Source organism: Ambystoma mexicanum, chromosome 2p (assembly GCF_040938575.1).
Source record: "Ambystoma mexicanum isolate Mex_15411 chromosome 2p, UKY_AmexF1_1, whole genome shotgun sequence".
NCBI classification, from domain to species: domain Eukaryota; kingdom Metazoa; phylum Chordata; class Amphibia; order Caudata; family Ambystomatidae; genus Ambystoma; species Ambystoma mexicanum.
The window spans coordinates 1,442,551,066-1,442,576,019 of record NC_090923.1 but is presented as its reverse complement, the minus strand read 5'-3'; the positions used below and the strand labels follow the sequence as shown (position 1 = coordinate 1,442,576,019).

General features: G+C 47.1%; 1 protein-coding gene across 7 annotated transcripts in view; it reads left to right on the top strand.

Annotated features, from left to right (window-relative positions):
• The window catches only part of LOC138567600 (uncharacterized), a 1,191,853-nt gene that overhangs the window by 102,576 nt on the left and 1,064,323 nt on the right, over window positions 1-24,954 (top strand). The window lies entirely within an intron of this gene.

Below are 24,954 nucleotides of genomic sequence, written 5' to 3'. Positions count from 1 at the left end.
TCCACCTGGCTGTCGGTCCGGAATCTGTGGGCCAATGGTTCTAATGAGAGGGCAAACAATATCGCAGAGAGGGAAGCCCTGTCTTGAACCACCTTATATTCTGCATTTACCATAACTGCTGCCCGGGGGGGGGGGGGGGGAGTGGAGGGTGGGAGTATACACTGCTTTCACTCCTCTCCTGAATGCCAGGCCAAGTCCTATTTTGCGCAGTACTGCTTACAGAAATTTCCATTCTACTGGATCGAACGCCTTCTCCGTGTCTATAGACAGCAGGGACGGGGCGTTTAGCATTTTCTGAGCTTCATGAATGAGGTGTAGAGTTTTTCGAGTAGTGTTGGCGCCCTGTCGATTTCGAGTCTTGCAGCTAATACTCGCGTGTAGATTTTCGCATCAATGTTGAGTAGGGAAATGGGCCGGTATGATGTACATCTACGAGGGTCTTTGCCATCTGTAGGAATAACCGAAATGAGTGCCTGTGAGAAAGATTCTGGGGCTATTCCGGTTTAGAGAATATGTTTGAATAGTTCTACCATGAAGGGGTGGAGGGGGCCAAGAAAGGTTTTATAGAATCCCGCAGTGAACCCATCGTTGCCGGGGGTCTTTCCCAGAGGCCTTTCCCAGGGGCATACGCTTGATAGCGGCTCGACTTCTCCAGATGTTATTGGGGATTCTAACATTTCAATGTTATCTGATGAGAGTTTGGGCATGTTTACCTCGTGTGTATATAGTTATCAATCTCTATCTCTTCTTGCGTGGTTTCTGATTTATAGAGGTGTTCGTAAAAGTCGGCAAAGGGCTCAGGGATACTTTTGGCTTTCGCGGTGGTCGAGGGATCATGTTCGTTCTCTATGTCTCAGACCCAGCGCTCGGCGTGCTGTCCTCTCAGCTTTGCTGCCAGGAGTGCGTCCGCTTTGTCACCTTTCTCATAGTGTTTCTGTTTTAAAAATTGGAGCTTTCGAGTGACTAAGCCTTCTTCCAAACGTCGAAGTTCTTCCCTTTTTTAAGCTGCCTCAGCTATTCTTTCTCATTGGATTGTGCTTGTGCGTCTAATTGTGCTATCTTTCCGGTGTCTATTTTCTATGAGAGCCCTCTCTCTTTTTTTTTTTTCAGCTCCTTCCCTGATCAGGACGCCTCTCCATTTTGCCTTCCAGACCATGTTCATAGGGACCTCACTGGTGTAATTCAGTGTGAAGTATTCTGTGATCTCCTTCTGTGACTGCTCATGAAACACACAATCTTTCCACAGTGAGTCGTTACAGCGCCATTTTGAATTTTTATATGGGGGCGCTAGCAGGCCTATGTCAGTTGTGACTATATCGTGGTCTGACCAGGAAACCTGGAAGATCTCTGAGATAGACACAGCATCTCTCAGACCAGCAGTAAGATATACATAGTCTATTCTCGTGCATGTGGCATGTGGTGTTGAGAAAAAGGTGTACCCTGATTGATTGGGGTGTAGGACTCGCCATATGTCATGTAAATCATATAGGGCCATCATTTTAGTTACGTCTATGCGGCCTCCATCTGGTGGTTCATGGGATGATGGATTGCCAGCTTGCCTGTCAAGCGAGGGCTCTGCCCACATGTTAAAATCGCTTCTGAGGATGACTTCACCTTCGGCCTCTAACATAATCTTGGGATCATGTGCCAGAGAAAGCGGGACTGTCCTGTATTGGGGGCATAGAGGGATGCCAGGGTGAGAGTTGTGTTGTGTAGTTTTCCCACCAGAACAATGTTCTGACCATGTCTTCCTGATTTCGAGTCTAAGGCTCTTCTTGACCAAGATTTCAACCCCCGCTTTGCGCAAAGGGCCTGATCCCCAATATTCACAGCCTATTCTAGAGTACAGTACCTTTCTTTCCTCTCCCCGTGTGTACCTGGTCTCTTGTAGGAAGAGTATATCTAAGTTGGATCTTCTTAATTCTCGGGAGACCAATGATCTTTTGGTGGGGGAGTTGGGACCTTTCACATTTAGAGTGCCAGCCTTTATGAAACCAGTTCTGTTAGTCATATTACTCGTCATTAATACCTTTGTTATTTTTCGTATATGTTACCAAAGACCTCAGCAAATTATTGTCAACTTTGCGAAGATTGTCTGTGCATCCACCTGTGATAATTTGTGCCAAGACCATTCCCCCCAGCCACCTCCCACCCCACACCCCATCTATCCCATGCGGCGTCCGATTCAGCTGGGTTACCTCAACCAGTCAGCCTCGGACCACCAGTGAGGACCATGCCTTATTGGTCCGTTAACTTAACTCTTTTAAAAGAAATGAGCCCCCGATGACCCCCCACCCCATTTTACTTTGTTCATTATACGACAACAATCTTACTTTTCATCATCATCGTCGGCCGTGAAAAATCATAGATATATATACAACTTCCGAGGAAATTACCCAGTTTCACACATGGTTATCAATAACTTTTGCTGGCCATACCCCCTTTTAAGGCTTCAGGGTTTCTAAACGAGATCAAGGTTGCATCTCAGAGGATGCATTCATCCACCTGAATTTTCGGAATCTGGAATTTTCTGGCGTCTCGGGCTCTTGATGCTCCATTCTCTGTATCTATTTCTGTTTTCTTTTTGGATCTGATGGTCCATCTTGATCGCCCAATAAATCTGCAATGCATCAGTTGATGTTCTTTTCGGTTTTTGCTTTTATTGTGGACCCATCCCATTCAAAGGTCAGAGAGAAAGGGTATCCCCATCAATATCTTATTGCTTTTTCCTTTAGAAATGTAGTCAACCGGAGGCATTTTCTTCTAATGGCTAGGGTGAAGGAAGAAAGGTCCTGATAGATTGAGATGTTAGCCGTGTCCATGTGGATCTGGGTGGTGTTTCTGGCCTTATCCAAAATGCGGACTTTATCTGCGTAATTATGGAATCGGGCCAGTATCGATCTAGGGTCTCTAGCAGCGCCACCAGCGCGGTGGATGCGGTCTAGTTTATGACTCAGTTTCTCCTTCTCTTTCCGGAACGCCGAAAACACAGACATTGTTGCTTCTTTCGCACTTTTCGAGGTTGTCAACTTTTAGCCGGAATTTTTCTTCTCTTGTTTCGATTTCTGCGAGCATGTGATATGGGTTTCCAGCGTGGATAGGCAGGCTTGATTGTGCTCCACTTCCCCTAGTCTTTCGTCCATTTTGTCAATCCGATGTGTAATTTTGTCAATCTTCCCACTTATCACAGCCTGCATATTTTTCTTTTCCGACAGTAGATCTGCTACGCCTGACTTAGTCGTGGCGACTTTGGGTCCTGAAGATGCCATTTCAGAGATGTGAGGGGGAGCGTTGGAGACGTTGCGTGGTGAGAACTCGTAGAGTGCAAGTTTTTCTTTAAAGTTCATAGATTCAGAGTGGAGGTCTCCAGGAGCTGTGACGTTTCGGGCTAGTTACAGGAGGACCGTATCGTCTATTTCTGCCTTTTATCATCTTTGGGAGATTGAAGGGGGGGTAATATCCTTCTTACAGGAGGGTTTCGCTGTCCAGGTGATGTACCAGGTTGGGTGGGTATTTTATCTGTGGCCCTCTGTGGTTTCTTGAGATACTTCCAAAATTCTGCTTCCTGTACCACTGCTTATGCACTAGTGGAGGGTTGTTGTGTTCCACCAGTAAGAGGGTCGCTGTTTATAGTGCTGTTTCTCACAATGGATTGTTTGAATGTCTTCTGACTGGTTACAGAAGTAGAGGACTGTGAGTGCAAAATAGTCTCTAAGATGTGGTGGTCATGTATTCCAAACAAGGGATGACAGGCCGTTTCAGTTTACAGGGCAAAAACAAGTCCACGCGTTACCCTGAGGGATGTTGGTGGACTGGAGTTTCTTTTCCGGTGTCTGCGTGCCGTGTTCTTTCAAGAGAACGTTTACTGAGCTTTCACTGTAAGCACCGACTTTTCATCTCAGTCCCAGTTTGCGCCTGAACTCCGTGGGGTAACAGGAGTGGGGCCCCTGGCGGCAGATTATGAATAACCACTCTACTACCCTTATTTCTCCCACCAGGAGCGTGAGAATGCAGGACCTGGATGGGATCACTGTGCTGGAGTCAGTGGATGTATCAGGAGGTAATACCTTGGATTGGTACAATGCTGTTTGGGTGACAGAGGGTTGATTGTGCCACGTATTTCCTGTCGCTGGAGGGTGAGATGGAGGAGATTACCGTAGATTGGTATGGATGGGTATTTTCCTCTTTTCGGGCAGGCCTATCTAGCACCTTTTGTGGTAAGTGCTGTCACTAAAGTGTAGTGGCACTGCTTTTCAGGTCGTATTATGCAGGTTCAGCGGAGCTCACAATCAGATAGGAGTTTGTATCTCAGCTACGTAAGAAGTTATCAGGTCGTGGTACTTAAGGTCATTAGTGAGCGCCTCGCCATTAGTCTATGCTCCGGGGAGGGCGCGGTTCATTTTCACCCAGGTGGTCTGGTCCCTCTGGGCAATGTGACATGGTGCTCAATGGATTCGGGGGCACTGAGAGACTTTCGGGCCACAGGAACTGATGTCAGTTGGGGGCGGTATCCTTCACCTCACAGCGTGTGTTTGGAGCTGCGTGGGAGCTGCCGTTGGTACTCTGAAAGGGTACGCCCGTACTCTGGTGCAGCTTTTCGTTCCCCCTGTTTCTACTGGCACCACACTTGAGCATCAGAAAATGCTCTCCGTTTCGCTAGCGGGAGCGCATGGATGTGGAGGGACAGTGTTCGCTGGGCCGTCAGTACGGGAGGATCCGTTACTTCTCCGGCTCGTGGCGCTTCCCGTTCCAGCAGGGGGGTGCTTCTGATGCCGACGAGGGTAATGCATGCGTTGCCTTGCAGTGCTTACCTCCGCTCGCTGCAGAGTAGTTCCGTTTGCTCGAACAGTCACTTTGAGCAAGTAGAGGAGGTAAGCATATGGTTATTGTTGTTGTACTACGGAGAGTAGAAGCCGGTTCTCAAGAGTCCTTCTGTGAAGTTGCCGACGGGTTAGTTTCATTTTGGGGAACGCTGATGGCGTCGTCACAGTCTCGCGACGGTTTCACTCCCTTTTATTAGCCATTTTCTTCCAGATTTTTTGCTGTGTGTGGGGGAGACCTTCACACACCAGTGGATCACTTTCCCTTTTTGTGGGGGGCTCCAGAAGTGGGGGCTCAAGCCTCTTCTCGGACCTCTGGAACGGAGCTCACACGGAGAGGAAGCTCATCTGTGCGCCCCCTGTTGGCCAGTCCAGGATGCCCCTTTTAAGCTTCTTCCTGCCAGACATAGTGAGAGGGCTAGGATAGTCGATAGAAAAGCAGTTAGAAAAGATAGGTGAGACAGAGAGCACCATAGGGGGTGCAGGAGGAAAGGGGTTAGGGAGAGGGGTGCCCAGGCAGGGCAGAGGGATGGCAGAGCAGGTTGTGCAGGAGGGGCAGGCAGGAGGCAGGCCCAGGGGGACATGAAAGGGAGGTGCACATCAAAGATCAAGAACTGACCTACTAATCAGATGCAGTACAGAACCATCAGAAAGAAAAGAGCACAACAGGGAACCTAGAAGTACAGAATGCAGATGTAGTACAAAACCAAAAGAAAAACACAGCGGTCAGCAGGGAACATAAAAGTGAAGAAAGCAGGCAATTGCAATGTGATGCCACAAACGGTGTATAGCAGCACAATATCAAGAACCGTAGAGAGCAAACCCAAAGTCCATACAGTCAACAAGGTACAGAATACAAGAACCTAGAAGAAGAATGCAGGCAATGCAAAGTAATGCCAGAAAAACAGTGGAGCACGAGACATTGGTAGAATAGCACACAATAGATCGAAGAGGGAAGGGCTGAAATGCCAGAGGAAGAAAGGGAAACGCATGGGGAGGAGGTGGAACAGAATGTGGGGACCTATGATGTCAGGGAGCGCATGCGGCTAGAGAAGCAAGAGAGCATACGTGCCCAAGTGGTGGGCTAAGTATTTGAGCACAGCACAATACAACACATCCAGATTCGTCTTTCCCAAAAGGGGTTAAAAGGCTACGTTTGTGAGCACAGCACAACACAATACAACACACCCAGATTCGACTTACCTGATCAGTCGCAGCAGGTGGACTGTTGCAGGCTAGGTGCTAGCATGGCAGACACCGGCAGACACCACTGGAGCTGTCCTTAGCTTCTGGTCCTTGGCTGAGGTGTCTGCCTCCGCAGGGGGTGCCTTGGGTGGCCGATTTAAAAGGGCCTGCCAACAAACAATGGGAGCGCGGTGGGAGGGAGAGAGGGGTGAGGGCCAACAAACAAGGAATCAACCGTGACAAGGGGGGTGGGGGGAGAGTGGGCTTACATGCGATGCAGCACAAGAATAAAACTTTTCCAGATGCACAATTTACTGTATCACGGAGCACCTGTCCTCACCCCAGCACCAGAGAAGTTGGTGTTGCCTGATGATGGTGGGGATGGCCTGTGGGGATAGAGGGAGAAACACATGTTGGTGCATGCTTACCTCCTCTCTGAGCAGGGGATCGGGCCCTTTGTCATCCTGGTCCGAACAGATCCAAACAGGAATGACCCTTTTCTTCGTCTGCCCTTCGCTTCGGACCTCGATGCGAGAGATGCCCTTGATCTAAGAGTTAAGAGCAGAAAAGAAGAGGCAGGACTAAGAAAGCGGCTGGTGTTTGGGCAAGGTGACCTAGATCCACTTGCACATGCTCCCCAACTGCCTCTGAGAACTGCCAAAAGGTGCATTATGGGATATGTAGTTTGGTACCCCCCCCTCATTTCATTTTACAAAGTCTTGCAAAGAAAAGGTAAAGACCGAAATATGAATGGGCAGATTATGATGATGAATTGCGAGTTCCAATTAGTCCATAATTATTACCACTTGATGTTCCTATGGCACGGTTATGACAAGAACCAGCTACTCCAATGTGAAGATTAACCTTTTGAATTGATAAGAACACTTGCATGGTGGTCCCGAGCAGCCTTCTCTATAAGGAGAGAAGGACTTAAATGGCTGAACTTTGAACTGTAGCAGCAGGCGAGAGACCGAGAGAGACGGTGAGAGGGAGGTATTATATATATTACCGAATCCAGTTTACACGGTCTAAAGTGCTGTCCTAATATATTTAGCAAGGGAACAGCTCCTTCTAGCGTTGAAAACAGGCAAAGTGGGCAGTTTCTACTGCGCATGACTGCATCGGACAAACATACATCTTGCCTTTTTTATTATATTGTATGATATGCGTGAGAGTCGGAAATCAGCCACCGGAAGCCAAGTAGAGTTGGAGCTAACACACACAGGGCCTCATCACAAGTTGGGCTGTATTCTCGGCTGTAATACCGCCGACTGTAATAGCCCTAGCACCGACCGGCCCGGTGGTATTACCACCGGATCACGGGTTGCGCCTTAACGGTAAATCCCCATTCCTGACTGGGTCCATTGGACCCAATGGGGAATTTTCAGTGCTAATACTGCAGGCTAATACAGCCGGCTGCAATACCGCCGAAAACAGGGATTTTCACCTCCAGAAAAAAGCTGGCGGTAAAACAGACGATTTAGTGCCCAACTCGTGATGGGGCCAGCCCTTAAATGCGGAGGTAATACCGTTACCACCGCATTTAAGGGCTACAGCCCAACTCGTGATGATGCCCATAGTCTAAATATATGTTGTTTAGTTAATTAATGGTAGAGATAGAGCATAGGATAGAATACGTTTGGACGGAGGACAGCCTTTTTTGTGAGGCATCCTGATGAGCACCACTTTGTTGTTTTCTTTGAAGTCAGGGAAACCCATCATCGTAGCTATTGTGATAGTGGAGGCCTTCATGTCTTTAATACAACGTATGCAACCAAGTGTTCTAGTCAGTCTCCGATGTTTTAACTGTCATTTGTTTTGCAGAAATGTCATTTGCTCGATCTTCATTTGTCCAGAATCATTGGTTTATCTTTTACATTTCGTAGTTTATGGTTTTCGTCTGCCTCTTCTTTCTATTCCTTTCACTTGTCATATCTATTATTGTACCAATTAATTATTCATGTCTTTCCCTTTGGTGTAAAGCGCTTTAGAATCAAAATAAAATACAAATGCCATTTCTGACTTACCACAGTACCAAGCATCAGCATGAGTTCTCATCCCATAATTACGCTTTCTTTGTTTTATATATTTTTTGAAAATCATGAGTTCACAGCAAATTGACCATACACACAACTTGTGTATAATGTGGCAGAGTATGGGCTATGTTGGGACCAGTAATAATTGGAAAGGCAATAACATGATTTTAATATAAGAAAAACAAAGCAATTCATAGAGTTAATATATTTGTAAAATGTCCATTTCATTTGGCCATAGTGACCAAAAAAGTTGATTTTGTAAATTAAAAAATGTCTATATTATATGCTTCTTGATTGGCCTGTATGTTGACGCACCCTCAATAATTATCAGTTGCACTTTGAAACTCCTCCCTGAGGGTTCGTACAGCACATGCCGGTATAAATCTATGGACTCGGGACTCCCAGTATGCTGTGACTCCACCAATGCTCTATGCCACAAAAGTTTGCCATCTGTTAAAATAAATTGAAATTGTTTAATTATCAAACGAGAACTGCAGTTACATTTTTTTTGCATCTTCTTTTTTGCAAGAACTAGGCAAGGCAAAAGTACTAAACATCGACAACAAATAGATATAAATAAGAAACACAAAATGTAAAAATAATGACACATAAATCAGCGGGACTTTATAAAAAGGAATATATTTTTCTGAAAATAATTTTTTGTTGGGATTTTGGTTGTGTAGTGCAACATTGTTATTATTGTAAAAAGAACAAAAGGGAACATGGGAATAGTGATTGGTTGGCTGTGATAAATAAGAAATCTTAAATGCCAAAGATCGAAAAAAAACTTGATTGTTGGGCATGTAGATTGTAAAGTAATTTAAAACATATCACAAGTTGCTTAATCGAGTATAACATCTATGTATTTTACTGCTTATTACTGGGAATGCGTGGATGAACGGTGCCACAAAGTTCATCTATGGACCATCAGTCTTTGAAGAACCGAATGTGTAAGGCATGCTTCCCTAAAGTCACCAAGTTGTGTTATGCATAGTGGCCGAGGATCGTCTTCAGATAGAAAGGCACTGCAGGTGAAGTTTTCTTGGCAACATCCATTTTCTGCCCAAGTTGGGATTAGTTGACAAAAATGGCAGAGACACCAAGTGGAAATGTCTTCGATTCTACTTGGTTCTGGATCGGTGGAATTGTCCACTAGATCGGTGATCGCCTCCCATTTTCTCCGGGCTTTGCATAGATTCCATTTCTTTTTCTCTGTACTCCAGTTCATATACCATCCCCTAAATACCGGCCATGCTTCTTGACTACAGAAACAAGAAAAATATCTGTTGAAAAGGGAAAACGGGGTACTGCATTTAAAAACAATGAAGTGAGGCCAATTGTGCATTTAAAAAGTGCTCAAGTTAGAGAAGTTGTAGGCAAACTCTGAACTTTGAATTTGTCAATGGTTTCATGTTCCCGTAAAAACATCAGTGGAGACATATTGAGATAAATAGCTAATTCACAAGGCATAAGTGCCTCATATATTCCCATGGAGGTGAGCAGTTTGCGGTACTAGGCACACACAAATTAAACTTGTTGGTTTGAAAGAAGGTGATGTTGGAGTTAATCAGAGTTTACCACAAATTATGATTCTGGTCCCTAGTTAACAGACCCTGTCTATAGGCATGACTAAGGCGCACGCGTCTCTGACTGCAGGCCCTAGTCCCTTAATCCTAGATTTTGCTCTACACTTCTCTCCTGGACCTTCCCACCTGCCAATTGTCAAGTGTTTCATTTGCACTGCGGCTCAGGAGGGGAATTTCCCCCACATCCCTTCTAGTATAACCCTTGCGAGAGTTCAGCGCAGGAGTTTGTTGCAGTGACTGTGGCAGCTCGCTTTATCTGTGATCCAGTTTTTGACATTTTCTTGCTACAGTTGTTACTGTTACTTATTATTTATTTTTATTTTTTACATTTATATAGCGCAGGCAGCGTTTACTTGGTTACCTGAAAAAACATCAGAGGGGAAGCAAAACAAGGGAGGCGAAAGATACAGCCTGACTGTGGTTCGTGGTTACAGTGAACCTGCTAGCAGTGAGGAAACATAAAAGTAAATGAACAAATGTTGCTTTAAGGATTCAGGACCCAACCTACTTGTGAGAATACTAAATAACTCCTTGGCGCGAGAGTTCGGCGCAGGAGTCTGTTGGAGTTTAGCAGAGGTGCACGGAGTGTCAATTGCTGGCCCACGGATGCGGCACCAAGCCAAGATGATCCCTGCAACTGTGGCCTCGAATGACACATCAATGATGAGAAAAAGCAGTCCCGACCTGTCAACTGCACAATGCGGGCTGGAACGGCTTGTGATGAAAAATAAAACGACAATGGATAAACATACCCTGGTGGTGGCGCTGTTGTGTCTTGCGGCTGCGCTTTCAGAAACAAGGGATGTAGCGGTCCCGACACAGGGACCCCTGTGAATGAGAAAGGTCGGAAAACGATAAAACTACCTTCCTACAACTCAGCTACTCCCAGATCTAAACCACAAACTGTTACTGCAAGCGAAGCAGGACCGTTCGAAACGGAAATGAACAACCCTCACTTAGAAATGATCAGCCGGGGGTGTGGCTTGGTGCCATGGTGAACGGTTTGGTCCGGTGAGAGCTCCCTGCCGCGACTGTGTGTTTACCAAGAATGCCCCAGTAAAATCGAGGTTCCAGCAAGGAAAAACAGCGTTCTGCAGAGCCGGGGGGCTGCTCCAGCTTTGGCCTCAATCTCGATGCCCTAGTCCATCGGGGAACCGAGTTATGCCCGAGACCCCCGGTGGCCCTAAGATGGCGGGCCATTGAGCTGTGTTGTCCGGCCTCCCTCTGCCGACCGCTCGATCTGGGCGGAAGCCGCAGGAGCGCTCTCGAGGGCTGGCAACGAGAGATCCCGCGAAGCCGACTGGAAGCGGAGCCAGCTAGCAACCCCCCCGCGAGAGAGTGGGGCACTAGCGAGCAGCAGGAACAACATCCAACGAAGAGAGCGGTGGGTGCACCCCTTCTCCCGCTGGGACCCATCGGGCGTCCTACGCAGGCAGTGCAGCGCTGGAGGGCCGAGTGCAGATCCAGCCACCAGTGGCGGGCGGAGCCGTGCCATAGCGAAGGGCAGCGCGGGGCTCCTCCGTCCCCTCTGCCAAATCCAACACCTTCCAACCGCCAGCTCCTGGAAGGGGCAGCCTCCCGCCGAGAAGCGGAGCTGGTCTCCATCCCCCCGCGGGAGAGAGGCACACCAACGGGCAACAGCGACGGCACCCTACAACTAGAGCACTGGGAGAGCCTTCCCCCTCCCCTGAGGGGCCCGATCGGGCTGCCCCACGCAAGCAGATCAGCACTGAGGCCTAGGCGCGGAGTCGGCCAACTGAAGCGGGAAGAGTCTGGCCGCGGAGAAGTGCAGCGCGGGACTCCACCACTTCCCTCCGGACCCACCAGCTCCGACTCCCCTCAAGATCCACCGGCTCCAGGAGAGGGCAGCCTCCCGGCGGGCTCCCCTGGGTGTCCTGGGGCTGCTGGCGCACACCCGGGGGCCGGGACGTTGCGAGCAACGAGTGGCAGTCCCTCCACGAACGGTCTTCGGTTGGGCCCAGAGCCCGGGAGGGAGGAGACACTTAGCAACACGGAGACTGGTTCCCGGCCTGGAGGAGGGTAGGGCGGCACCTGCCGCAGATCTGAAACCTTTGTCACGGGCCGACGCCTCTGATCCCAAGCCCCAGCTCTCGGGGAAGGGCGCAGTGCGCCCGAGGGGCTGTGGCTCACCCTAGAAGCGGGGACTTTGCCGAACTTAATAAGGGGGCCGTGTCCCTCCTCCCCTAACCTGCACCGCAGCTCTGAGGAGCCTGGCACACCACCTTTCGGGAGCCCGGCGACCCCGCCCAGCCCCTGGAGAAGTGGGGTAAACCAGATGTCACTTACGGCCTGACCGCTCCCTACCAGAATTCTAAGGATAACATCAGTATAAGGCAGCCAGCTACGCCAAGCACCCCATAGCAGAGCCACAAGGAGGGGCAGACCAGCCCGAGTGCCCCCTGGTGAACAGAACTAAAACAGCCCACGCCGGGAGAGGGGTATCCCAGCTCCCCGCTAAAAACATAGGGAACAATGTCCAGGAACCCTAAAACTCCTAAACAAACCGACATAGCAACCCTGCTTGCTGCCACCACGGGGGAGAAGACGAAGAAAGGGGAGCGCCACAACACTGCAGGAGCTCTCCTGGACCCCAATACCGAGGTGCCCACCCAAGCGGTCACTAAAGCAGACCTCCAGGAGCTCCTATCTGCCATAACCAAGGAATACCAAAAAGGTACAGAAGAATTAAAAGGCAAAATCTCGTCCCTTGACAAGAGGGTAGGGGAAGTCGAAACCAGGACAGAAGAAATAGAAACAACCCTATTCGAGCAAAACTTCGAGATTGGAGAGGGGGCGGGTAGACTCGCCGTGCTGGAAGCCAGATGCGAAGCCCTTGAAAATAAGCAAGAAGAAGCAGAAAACCGGTCCAGGCGCAATAATATTCGACTGCGAGGAATCGCGAGCTCCGTCCCCGAGGAGGAACTCGACCACTATGTCAACTACTTATTCCGCTTCCTCCTAATGCTCCCAAGACGGAGCCTGCCTGGAACTGGACAGGGTCCACAGGGATAGTGCTAGACAAAATACAACCTCCCCGCCAGGTGTCCTAGCAAGAGTCCATTTTTACAAAGTTAAAACCTGGAACCAGCACTGCCATAAGTCAAGAGACATTGTGAGAGAGGGACAGAATTGAAAAGATTGACAGAACTTGAACAACCCCTCATATATGAGATGTCTGCATGGGGGAAGTTGGTGCAAGTAATCATGAAGTCAGCATTTTGTGTTATTGAAGGAATGTGGTTGTATGATAACTAAAGTGGAAGGAAGTTTGCAGTTACGGAGATATTCTGGGCTGGAGAGTAAACCAGGATATCGTAAAGTTTTCTTTGTGCAGCTAAAGAGGCATTCCTGGCAGGAGAGTACACCAGGACATCAAAGGATTGAGTTGAAAGCTGTAGTAAAATAAATGTTGGGTTTGCCATTCTGAAGCAGTGGTCTACAAAACAGACCTTTTTGGTTCTGCCATCCTAAGTAAGATGTTCTATGAAAGAGACATTTGGTTATGCTATCTTAAGCAAAGTGTTCTGAGGAACAACATTGTATGGACAAGATATTCTTGCTTTGCCAAACCAAAGAACACATCATCTTATATATGGGAAAAGAGACCTATTTTCTCATTTGGACAAAACATTGTTGTAACTGGTATTTAGTGATTTATCACGAATCCCAAAATAATGAATACATTGATAACATTCAAAATAACAAATTACAAAAGAACATATTTGGAAATAAACTAAAAAAGGGGTTGGGAGTGGGAATAGTAGTTGTTATTAATATATTTAGTTATTTCGGGATTCCTGGTAATCACATGTAACCGCTGGAACTACTTACTATCCAAGAGACATGCTGGATTGGTTCAGGGGAAGGGAGCAAACTCTTGAACATAAAGATTGCCTTGTTGAAATAATTTATTTGAACTTTCTGTGAGCAACCTGAAGGTGTCTTGCCCGCTAGTCCCCAGAGATCAGTCATCCAGGTGGCCAGGACGCTGCCATTGCTACTGAATCCAGTTCCTGTTGATGGACCAGTGGGGGAGGATCACTTGGATGAGGGGTCTTCAGGGAGCGGAAGTGGGACACTGAAGGTTGAGACGCGGTACCCCCTTCCTTGTAAAACCTTTTCCCCATCCTACCCTGAAAAGCTCTACCATCCCCTCACCCCCCTTTTCCGACACAAACACTTTCTTACACTGTGACAGACAACGGACTAACACCAGAACCATTTACCTGACATGTCCCAACACAAGAGTCAGGCAGAGTTAGGCAATTGATAATAATCACACCCACCTGACGGCCTTTTAACTTCCCCACAGCAATAAACGGCAGAGCACGAGAGCACACAACGAGCAAGGCCAAGTGCACGAGGACGCAGCTATTCCAAGACAGCAGTTGAAACGAAGACGAAAGCTAAAAGAACGACAAGGAGGGACGTGCCCTTGCCCTTTTCAACACAAACCTGCAAAGCCTCCGGAAAAGGGAACATAAGACTGGAATTTACAGCTGACGTGTGGGGTAACAGATGTCAACGATGTATTGGGGCCTCCCGCATTGATAGCACAGGCTGGAAGGCATGCTGGCTACTGTAGTACGATCCTTGACTCCAGAAGCAAGACAAGCCAACGGGTCCAGCACAGCCGGTGAGTCGGAGAAAGCTGAAACCTGTGAACAAAGAACTTGTGTGTATGTGAACTTTTGGGAAAGCCCATAGATGGTCCACCTGCAGAATGGTCAGGCGGGGCAGAAGTGCTTATTCGATGGTCTCTCGCTGGCCTCTTTTTGTTTTGGTGTTGAAACTGCAAGTACCAGAAGGCCCTAGGAAGGGACGGCGTGAGGTGTCTGAGTGGTCCTACAACGGTCACGTCAAATCCCTTGTACAATCGGAAGTCTCTGACCTATTGCCGAAAGAAAGCTAGGGGAAGGGAAACCCTGCTTTCTGATGAGATGAAGCAAATTATGAACTGTTATGAATTCATGAACTGTGTTAAAAGATTGCTATGTGAACCCGACGGAGGGATGCCAAGGGAAAAGCGAAGAAGAGTAAATCCCACATCGTGATAGAATTGATATTCGGAGTGAAAGGCCATAGTGAACCCGGCAGAGGGAGGCCCGCGTTGCAAGAGATCCACAGGGCAAAAAGCAATCGCCTGGTGTGCAAGGTCACAGAAGGAAGTTTTTGGTGTTTTGATCCAGCGGGCCTTGTAAGGCAGAAAAGAGACTTGGGCCCCTTAAGTTTCTAGTATTGGTGAACAAAATTGTGAACCTCGTGCTGGAGAGGTTCGGGAGTGTGCTGTGTGCAGAAGTCCTGCCTTGTCCCATGCTTAAAGCGTGGGGAAGGGAGACCCAGCCATACCATCCTGACTTAGTTTTTTAGTATAGGCACTTTTTATTTGACTAGACGCCACTAGGACTGCCTTATTATTATTATTTGATGCTCGTAGCTTGCTCCCATCTCAGATTTAGGTTTAGAGTAGGTGTTTTTCTCACCCATTATAGAGTTTAAACACCCTTGTACTTTGATCACGTGTCTGTCTTTACTGTTGCCACCACGAGTTCCTTACATTTCGCACTTTTTATTTGACCAATTGGAACCAGAGACATATGCCCTTCACATTGTTTGTACATGTTAGTTTGTCGGTCAGATATAGTTTGGACACTAGGTCAGCTTACTACAGTTTTAGTTTCATAGGTAGGGACTTTCTCATTAGGTTAGGGACAGATGGGCCTTTATCCTACCCCTTTTACTTGAATACATATGGAGAATTTCTGACCCCTCATATGTCTCAGTGAATATTGTCAAAGGGATAGATAAGTGGACTACCCAGGGAGATGAACTGGGGAGTAGACCGTGATAATTTGGCATTACACTTACATCCACAATGTTTCCGGCTATGTAGGTGGGACCCTTAACCATTTGTTTGATGTGTAATGTGCCGTGGTTCGTTCTAAGTAACTTTGTAATGGGGTTGTCTTCTTTCTCGAGCCAGATGTTGAAATCTCCAAGTTTAGTTAGTAGTTAGCAATCTATGGCCAGTATGGCGGCAGCATCAACGAGTTTGTCAGCAAAGCGTTGGCTTTAGGAGGGAGGGCTGTAGATCAAGAGGTAGCTTAGTGAAACTGTTCCAGGGTATCCAGTGATTTTACTGAGGATATTTTATTCGAGGCATTTTTTTACCGAAACGTTTTTACCGGAAAAAGATTATTAAAAAAAAAAAAAAAAAATATATATATATATATATATATATATATATATATATATATATATATATATGCGCGGCGCTAAGGGGTTAAACGGGTGGTCAGGGGGTTGTGGCAGGGGTTAAAAAATGGGGCAACGGGGAGCAAGGGTGTTGAGATCCCCAAATAAAAAAAATCTATAGATTTCTGTATTTTTCTCAGTAAAAATGTTGTGGTAAAAAATGCCTCGATTTTTAAAAAAAAAAAAAAAAAAAAACCTGTTGGAGCAGGTTAGAGTAGAGTGAGCGATTCACTGCCAGGGAAGATGGAGATGGAGAGCTTTGAGACTATGAAGGAGTCTCTACTGATTTCAGTCGTATTTGTTGAACAGCCAAGGTTTTAGTCTTTTTCTGAAGGCTAAATAAGAAGGGTCTTCTTGGATGCAGAGGGGCAGGTGGTTCCGCAGGCTGGGGGCTGTGACTGGAAAGCTGGCTCCCTGCCCGTTTTCTGCTGTATCTGGTTGTGGCTAGGGTGGCAGAGGAGCGCAGGCAGCGTCGTTTAGGTCTCTTGATGATGCGTTGGTTGAGGAAAGCTAGAGCAGCGTTGTGGATCTATCAATGAGTTATCAACAAGATCTTGAACTCAATGTGGCCTTTGACTGGCTGCCAGGCCTGGTTGCTTCATTCCCCATGCGGCCCAAAGGACATCGTTTTGAATCATCTGGAGTTTGGATAGGTTTTTGTGCAAGTTCCTGAGAGAATGGCTTTGCAATAATCCAATTTGCTAACAATGATGGCCCTAGCGAGGGTGAGGCAGTTGTCAGGACAGAAATGTTCTGCTGAGGTTGATTAGCTTAGTGGTGTAAGCTGCTCTGCCCACCAGGGATATGCCACCTCCTTTCCTGTGGTTGCAATTAGCACACCATGAGAAAGGCAGGATACTTGATTGGGTAGCAGATCTCAATTGCAACATCACTTTAATAGACTCTACACCAGTAGTGTGGTCAGACCACCACCCCATCTCCCTAGAAATTAATGTTAATAACTAGGAAAGGAAAAAGCCTACTATTGCACCTCCTTGTCTCACGAGGAACAAATGAAATATAACAGTGGAGACCCTACTACCCTTGGTAGTCCCTATACTCAATGCCCTACCGGATACCAATGATCCTAACTCGCTGATCGCCATTTACGAGACCATGACCAAAGCCATCAGCGCTATTGCCCCATTAAAATGGCGCAAAAGCAAACCTAAAGCCCATCTGAACTCTTGGTTTACTCCAGAACTAAAAATACTACGTACAGAAAAGAGAAAATTGGAAACACTCTGGAAATCTACCCCCACTCCCGAAAATAAAACCAATCTTGCCACTATCACTGCCACATACAAAAATAAGATAATCCATACTAAAAAAGAAACTTTCAATGACAGAATAAGACGAGCAGGCTCCAGTACTAAATAATTTTTTAACATCCTAAGAGAACTAGAGAACCCCAACCCCCCGCAGATACGTGTACTAAGGATAAACCCTGGTGCACCAGCATACAAAAAGCCCTATCCAACAAAATTAATGGGCTCCAGACCAAAATAGCTAACAAAAGGATACAACTAACAATCCGACACAACCCTCTACCTTACACATCAATTCAGGCTTCAAATTTATTAAGGTCTCCATACCTGAAGTTCAAAAAATCATTGCATCTCTTAAACCCTCTAATTGTAAAGGTGACAGCTGCCCAGCTCAGATTATAAAAGATGCAGCTAGAGATCTAGCCCCATTTATCACATAACTCATAAACTCCTCCTTCGCCAGTAATTCCGTCCCAAGTAATTTGAAACAGACCTGGGTTCTCCCACTACTGAAGAAACAGACTGTAGACCCGGCTATACCCACCAATTATAGGCCAATTACGACAGTCACCTTCTTATTGAAAATCTTGGATAGAATTGCTTGCTTTCAAATTCAAGACTATCTAGAATTTAACAAATTACTCGGAGCCCGCCAATCTGGCTTCAGACCTCAACATGGAACGGAAACTGCCCTTGTTGATCTCAAAATCCAGATCGACGAATTAAAGACAAAGGCAAAGTGACCATCTTACTCCTCCTGGACCTACCAGCTGCTTTTGATCTGGTAGACAATAATATGCTTTGTGATCACCTATCATCAGCAGCTAATTTCTCCAGCTCTGCAGTCACTTGGATCCAATCTTTCCTTGCGAATAGAACTATGCGTGTTTTCCCACCCTCAGCGGCTGCTGATCCTATCCCCATCACCTGCAGAGTCCCACAAGGATCCTGCTTCTCGCCCACTTTGTACAATATTTTTACAAAGCCACTATTCGACAAACTGGACCGTCTGGGTGTCACCTACACTAATTATGCAGATGACACCCAGATACTCCTACCTCTATCAGGAATTTGTTACAGATGTCGCTCGGATTAACGAAGTATACTGCATCATTCAGGCATGGATGGCCACACACGGTTTCTGCCTGAATGATGATAAGACTGAGTTACTTCTAGTCGGCTCACCTAACAACCTTGTTAAACTGTGTCCTAACTACACAAGTATCCTCATTGATGGGAACAATATACCCATAGCCAAAAATGTAAAAACATTAGGCTTTTACCTTGATGCCCCGTCTAATCTAATCAAACAGGTAAACGTGACCACCTCTGCCACTGCCTATACCGACAAGCTGATCAGGACCTGTAGACCCCTATTATCACCCACCAGTTGTCTCACTCTGGCTAGAGCGCTCATACAATCTAAATTGGATTATTGCAACGGCCTTTACCTAGGTGCCAATAAATCCATTACAAATAAATTGCAGATTATGCAAAATAATGCGCTCAGAGCGGCATTAAATATCAACAGAAGAGAGCACATTTCAGTAATTAGAAAGCAACACAAGTGGCTCTCCATACATGAAAAGAATTGACCTAAAAACAATCTGCCTTACTCGTAAGGCGGTCAACCACCGAGCCCCTCCTTATCTCACAGACAAATTCACTTGGAAACTGCCCAATAGAATCACTCGATCTTCCAACACACCATGTCTGGTGGTGCCCAGATATAAACGAAAAAGAGCTGGCGTCGCCAGTTTCCCAGTACTAGCTGCTCAGCTATGGAACACTCTCCCACAGAACATTAAAACTATTCAAGCATTTGACAAATTCAGAAGCCATGTTATCACATGGATACTCAACAAATCCTAAACTTTACAGTACACTGTTCCTTCTGCTATGACCTACTTATCTTCCTTGTATACTGAACACTCTAAATACTCATGCATGTAATTATATCCTGACTGCATAAACTGCACTTCTCCTGTATAAAAATGTATATACTGTGTATATACTGTGCCATGTAATGTTATCCTGACTGTATAAATTGCATATCTTCTGTAGAAAAATGTGTATACTGTGCCATGTACCATTACCTTTCTCACAAGCGCCCAGATACCTTTGGGTCAGGTGCGCGTTATAAATAAAATAAACAAACAAACATGTTTTTTAGCCTGATGAGATATTCTCATGGATAACCAGGGGCTGATCATCGAAGTGCTAAGTTTCCTTGATTAAGTGCAACTCTCTCTGGTCTTCGGAGAGAAGGAAACAAATGTTAGAGGTTTGTTTGACGGCAGAATGTGCGTTGATCAGGAGGTATATTGTGCCTGTCATTTAGTTGTTCAACGTTCCTTTTGTTAGTTTCCCAGGGCTCCACGTTAAGTCTTTCAGATTCTAAGAGGCTGAGCAGGCTCTTCTAGGTGCCTGGCACCTCTGTCAGATCTGCTTAGTGGTTGTGGTGGAAGGTGTAGCGTTTATGGTGATGTATGGAGTAGCAGGCATTTCAGGCATTTACATTCTTATGGTTGGTTGGATGGCTGTCGGGATAGATGTAGGCAAGGGTCGTTGGTGTGTCCAATTTCTAGGTCCAATATTTGGCTATATTAATGTGGTTCAGCTGGGAGCTTCATGGAATATCTGGATCAAAAGCTGTCAATGGTCTTTTGAGGCGAGTGGGAAGCCTCTAGAGTATCAGGATTGAGTAGTAACCGCTGCTTTTAATGCTTTTAATTTCCTCCTTTTTCCTTTCTGATTCTGCTGTCTTTGCAGTTTCGTTGCATCTTATGTTTTCACCCTGTAGTTGAACGTCAGGGGGGGTGGTGAGAAGAGGGGTGATATGGTAGGGAGTGATCTTTACCTTTTTGATTTTCTGCAAGAACTACATTTGTGGTTGTTTCCCTTTAAGGATTGCCCAATCCCTCTATGACGTTGGTTAGCTGGAAGATTATGGAACTGTCCCGACGGTACCACAGGCTGGTTAGTTTGACTATACAGATGAGGTGATCAATCCGGAGTCAGATTATCTAAAGGGTTCGTACAGTACAGCAATGTATGCAGTTATGGTTATTAAGATGCCTGGATTTATAAGATATTGCTGGTGTCTGATACTCTATGGGTGAGGGGACTAGTTTTGGTGAAATAAGACCAGTTATTATTTTTTTGGTATTTATTGAGCATGGACCTAGCTTTGAGAAGCTGTGGAGTGCTTTTCAGAGGTATACAACAATACAGATGCATAACAGAGCACTTTTCAGAGGTAACAGAACAGATGTACAGCGGGAGTGGAATACAGATGGGCTCAGAGGAGGGATACAGCTGTACCAGGGGTGCGTAGGAGAGCGTCGGAGAGATTCCTTGAAGAGGTGGTCTTGAGTTTTTTTTCTGAATTGTAGGAGTGTCAGGGAGAGTCTGATGCTGACTGGGAGGCGGTTCCATAGTCTTGTGGCGCAGGCAGAAAATGTTTGTTCAAAGGGATTGGTTCCTCCGACGTATTCCACATCTATGGCAGGTAATCACCACAGCTGTGCTGCTTTGGAAAATGTTCGGGGTCTGCGTCCTGTGTCGATGAAGTCGATACGCTGTCCTCGAGGGCCTCCATCGAGCCGACGTCACCGGATGTTATAAGTAGGACGCACAACGCCCGTAGCCTCAGTTCTGTTTTTTCTGCGAACGTGTTCGCTTCGGAGACCTCGGCGCGCTTCGGTTCTTCTGTTCATTTTATCGGTATTTCGAACTTGATGTTTTGTGAAGATATCATGTCTTCGTCTTCTTCTACCCCGCGGTCGGGATTCAAGAAGTGTCGGAACTGCGGTTCCAAGATGCCACTTACGGACCCGCACGACATCTGCCTCTGGTGCCTCAGCGAGGACCACGCCACCGATGACTGTGACGATTACCAGTCGTTAACGTCGAAGGCCTTGTGGGAGCGGAAGAAGAAGCTTTCTGTAGTTAGGGTTTCCAAACCCTGAAAGTCGAAATCCGCTGAGCTTTCGACCGACGATTCGAGGGGCGTCGTTGTCATGATGCCTACCCCCGGAGCACCAGGCCAGGTCCAGCACCCCCGGGAGCAGGCATCATGCCCCCGGGTAAAAGCCCAGCGGCCTCTTATAGGGGCTCTTTGGACTCTGTCCTGGCGCCGTTGGCGCCAGGCTCATGTTGGACATCAGTCCTGGCGCCATAGGCGCCATGCTCATAAAGGAAGGTGTTTTGTGCACTTACCTGATGCAGACCATGCTGCAAGATTCAGGCCTCCCTGAGACCTGAAAGGGACTATTTTTTCATTGGGACTATTTTGCCACTCGGGCGTGGCCAGGGAAGGATACTTACCTGGAACTACTTTGGGGACTATTTAAGCCACGCCCAGACAGTAGTTCACGCTTCGCGTTGTTCTGCATCCAAGCAGCTGAACGCTCACTGTGTCTGCTCCTGCATCTGGTCTCCAGTCACGCCTGCCTCGATCCTGGAACACCTGTAAGGAAAGAAGAGAAGAGAAAGGTGAAAACCAAGAATTTTATCAAACTTCTTACCTGCATCCGGAACCTTCACGCCAGCGTTCCTGAGAAAAGACTTTCATTTAAAAGCACCGCGTTGCTCGCTGCAGCGCCGCGCTTCACTCACCTGTCCTTGGGAGTTCTTCTGGCTCCACCGCGACTGTCTGCATCGGTCGCCACATCTCTGCGCCTAGGGGAGAGAAGAAGAGACAAAAGGTGAGCAGAAGGAACATATGAGGAAAGCCTAATTTTCCGCCATAACACTTACCGGTCTTCTGTTGGTGGACCATTCCTCATTTCGGGTCGGCGCCGCTTCGTTGGCAGGTACCGCACCCCGGCCCCTATGGGGAAAGGACAAAAGACATTACTGGAGGAATATAAAGACATTAAGAGGGATCGCCCCCATCGCTAACTCACCTGAGTTTACCATCGGCAATTCAATCCCTCAACGCATCGCCTTCATTCTGCACCAGAAATAAAGGACAGATCACAGGTTAGGAAGGCAACAAAAAAGGAGGCTCTACACTTGAACTTTTGTAATCTTCATACTTACGGCGTTTCGCTCGGAAAAGTCAAGTGGATTTTGCCAGCGCCATTTTGAAAACCAGTGAAGTAACTGGAGAAACACGCGCCCCTGCACCAGAAGCAGGATGGAGAGTTCATCCTTTCAAACCATAAGGTGAGCTTCAACCGGGGATTTCGGAGGAAGTTAGAGAAGAATGAAGGGGGGAATGGGGGAGCAAGCACACTATTCTGCAGACTGTTAATCCCCTTTCTCATCTGCAGAAGGATATTCCTACGGGCCAGACAAGCAAGATTTGAGGGTCCTGTTCAGTCGGTGTTCCGAGTTCCGCGCATCACGCTCGAAGAGGCCACAGCAACCCAGACTAGACCAGCGCCTCCGTGGGAGTCAGGTGAGCGTTACAGAACACAAAGCCTTCCTACAAATTCCCACCCAGGCGCTATGGAAACTTCTGAGACTGATCAGTTGGCCCAACTACTGGGGTAATTACGTGCCGAAGTACACGCCGCTCGTCAAGAGACTAATGCTCTCAGGAGGGAAGTGATTGTATCAAAGGAAAGAACTGATGACCTGGCTAGACAGTTTTTGCAAGGTCAAGCTGGACACACTCCTCTACCCGGTTCCGGGGGGAACCCCGCTCCTGTGGTTCCCAGTAACCCTGTGCAGATTAATCTACCTGGAAACATGCCGCTGGCCCCACCCGAATGCTTTGCTGGGGACCCCAAACGATTCATCGTATTCATGAATCAGTGTCGTTTGCACTTCCTATGCAGACCTGGGGCCTTCCCTAATGACCAGACCAAGGTAGCCTTTGTATTGTCATATCTCAGCGGCTGTGCTGCCGATTGGTCGGTTGCACTCGTTACTCAAGATGACCCGATTCTCCGTGATTTTCAAGGATTTCAAGCAAGCATGGAAAGGTTATTTGCTCGACACTCTCAGGGGCAGGCTCTGGATGACGAACTCCTATCCCTGCGACAGGGCAATCAGGACCTCCTATCCTACATTGCAACCTTTAATAGACTAATTGTGGAAACTGGGTGGCCAGAGGATAAAAGAATCACGTTATCTTATTGAGGTCTACACAGAGAACTTAAAGATGTTCTGGCCCAAGTTGTAAATCCGCCCCAAGAATGCACAGAATATATAGACTTAATGGTCCAATTGGATCACAGACTTCAAAACAGAAAAGCAGATCGGTCCAAGTTTGAGACCCAGGTGTTGGTCAAGACCCACGCTAACCCCAAGGGTGCTGATGTCTCTGAGCCTATGCAAATCGGAGGGGTTAAAGGACCTTTAACTCAAAAAGAACGTGAAAGAAGACGGCAGATGCAATTATGTCCTTATTGTGGGTCCTCTGGACACTTTCTACGAGATTGCCCGGCAAAACCGCCCAAGAAGGTGGTAGGAGCCGCTGATAAAAACCATGAAGACTCTGTTTCGGGAAACAACCGCGCCCGACAAGCGTAGGGGTCCTCTTGCCGAGCTTGAAAACTAACTCTCAGACCTTGCATTTCATTGTGCCAATGGTCCTCGTAGATCCGCAACAGCCTAAGCGGTTGCATGCAATAAAGGTATACATCGATAGTGGGGCTGTAGGAAATAAAGTGGATCGTGAATTGGTCTCTAGGAATAACCTCCCTCTGCGTCCTAAAATCAGCAAAGATGTCATCACCACAGTCGATGGAACGGAAATTGCCTCTGGACCGGTAACACATTCCACTGCTGAGGTGACACTTATAGGTCCGGACGGCCATCGGGAGGCAGTTGTGTTTGATGTAATCAAGGCTCCACAGTTTCAGGTTATTCTCGGAATCCCTTGGTTAGAGACACATAATCCTCAAATTGATTGGCGAGCGAAGAGAATAACCTTCCCGGATTGTGCACAAACCTGCTACCCAGAAAATCTGAAGATTAGTCTAGCGTCTGTAACCTCTGTCTCCATGCAACTACCTCCGGAATACCAAGACTTTCAGGACGTCTTCCAAAAGGAACAGGCCAACACATTACCTCCCCACAGATCGTACGATTGCCAAATCGATCTGGTGCCCGGTGCACAACCCCCTTGTAGCAGGGTTCATGCCCTTACTGAACCTGAGAATCTGCATTTCAGACAATATTTAGATCAATACCTAGCCAATGGTTTCATTCGCCCGTCAAAGTCTCCGGCATCCTCGGCTTTGTTCTTCGTGCCCAAAAAAGAAGGCGACCTTAGAACTTGTATCGACTACCGCGCATTGAACCAGATAACTGTTAAAAACCGTTACCCTCTGCCTCTGATCCCTGAACTCCTTGACCAGGTGAAGGACGCTTGCGTATACACCAAGTTAGATCTCCAGGGGGCTTATCATCTGGTGCGAGTAAAAGGAGGCGACGAATGGAAAACGGCCTTCCGTACAAAATATGGATTATTCGAATACCAGGTGATGCCTTTCGGGTTGTGCAACGAGCCTGCTGCCTTCCAATTCTTCATGAACGATGTCCTTCGGGAACTCATCGATGTTTGTGTTGTCGTATATATCGATGACATTCTTGTGTACTCCTCTTTGGAATCTGATCACAGAAAACATGTCAGGCCCGTCCTTGAGAAATTGCGCCAGCACAAACTGTTTGCAAAGCTGGAAAAGTGAGTTTTCCATACCACCGAGGTTGAGTTTCTTGGATTCATCCTGACACCTAAAGCGGTCCGAATGGACTCATGAAAAGTGGATGCCATCCTCAAATGGCCATCACCTAGTTCGGTGACAGGTGTCCAAAGCATGCTTGG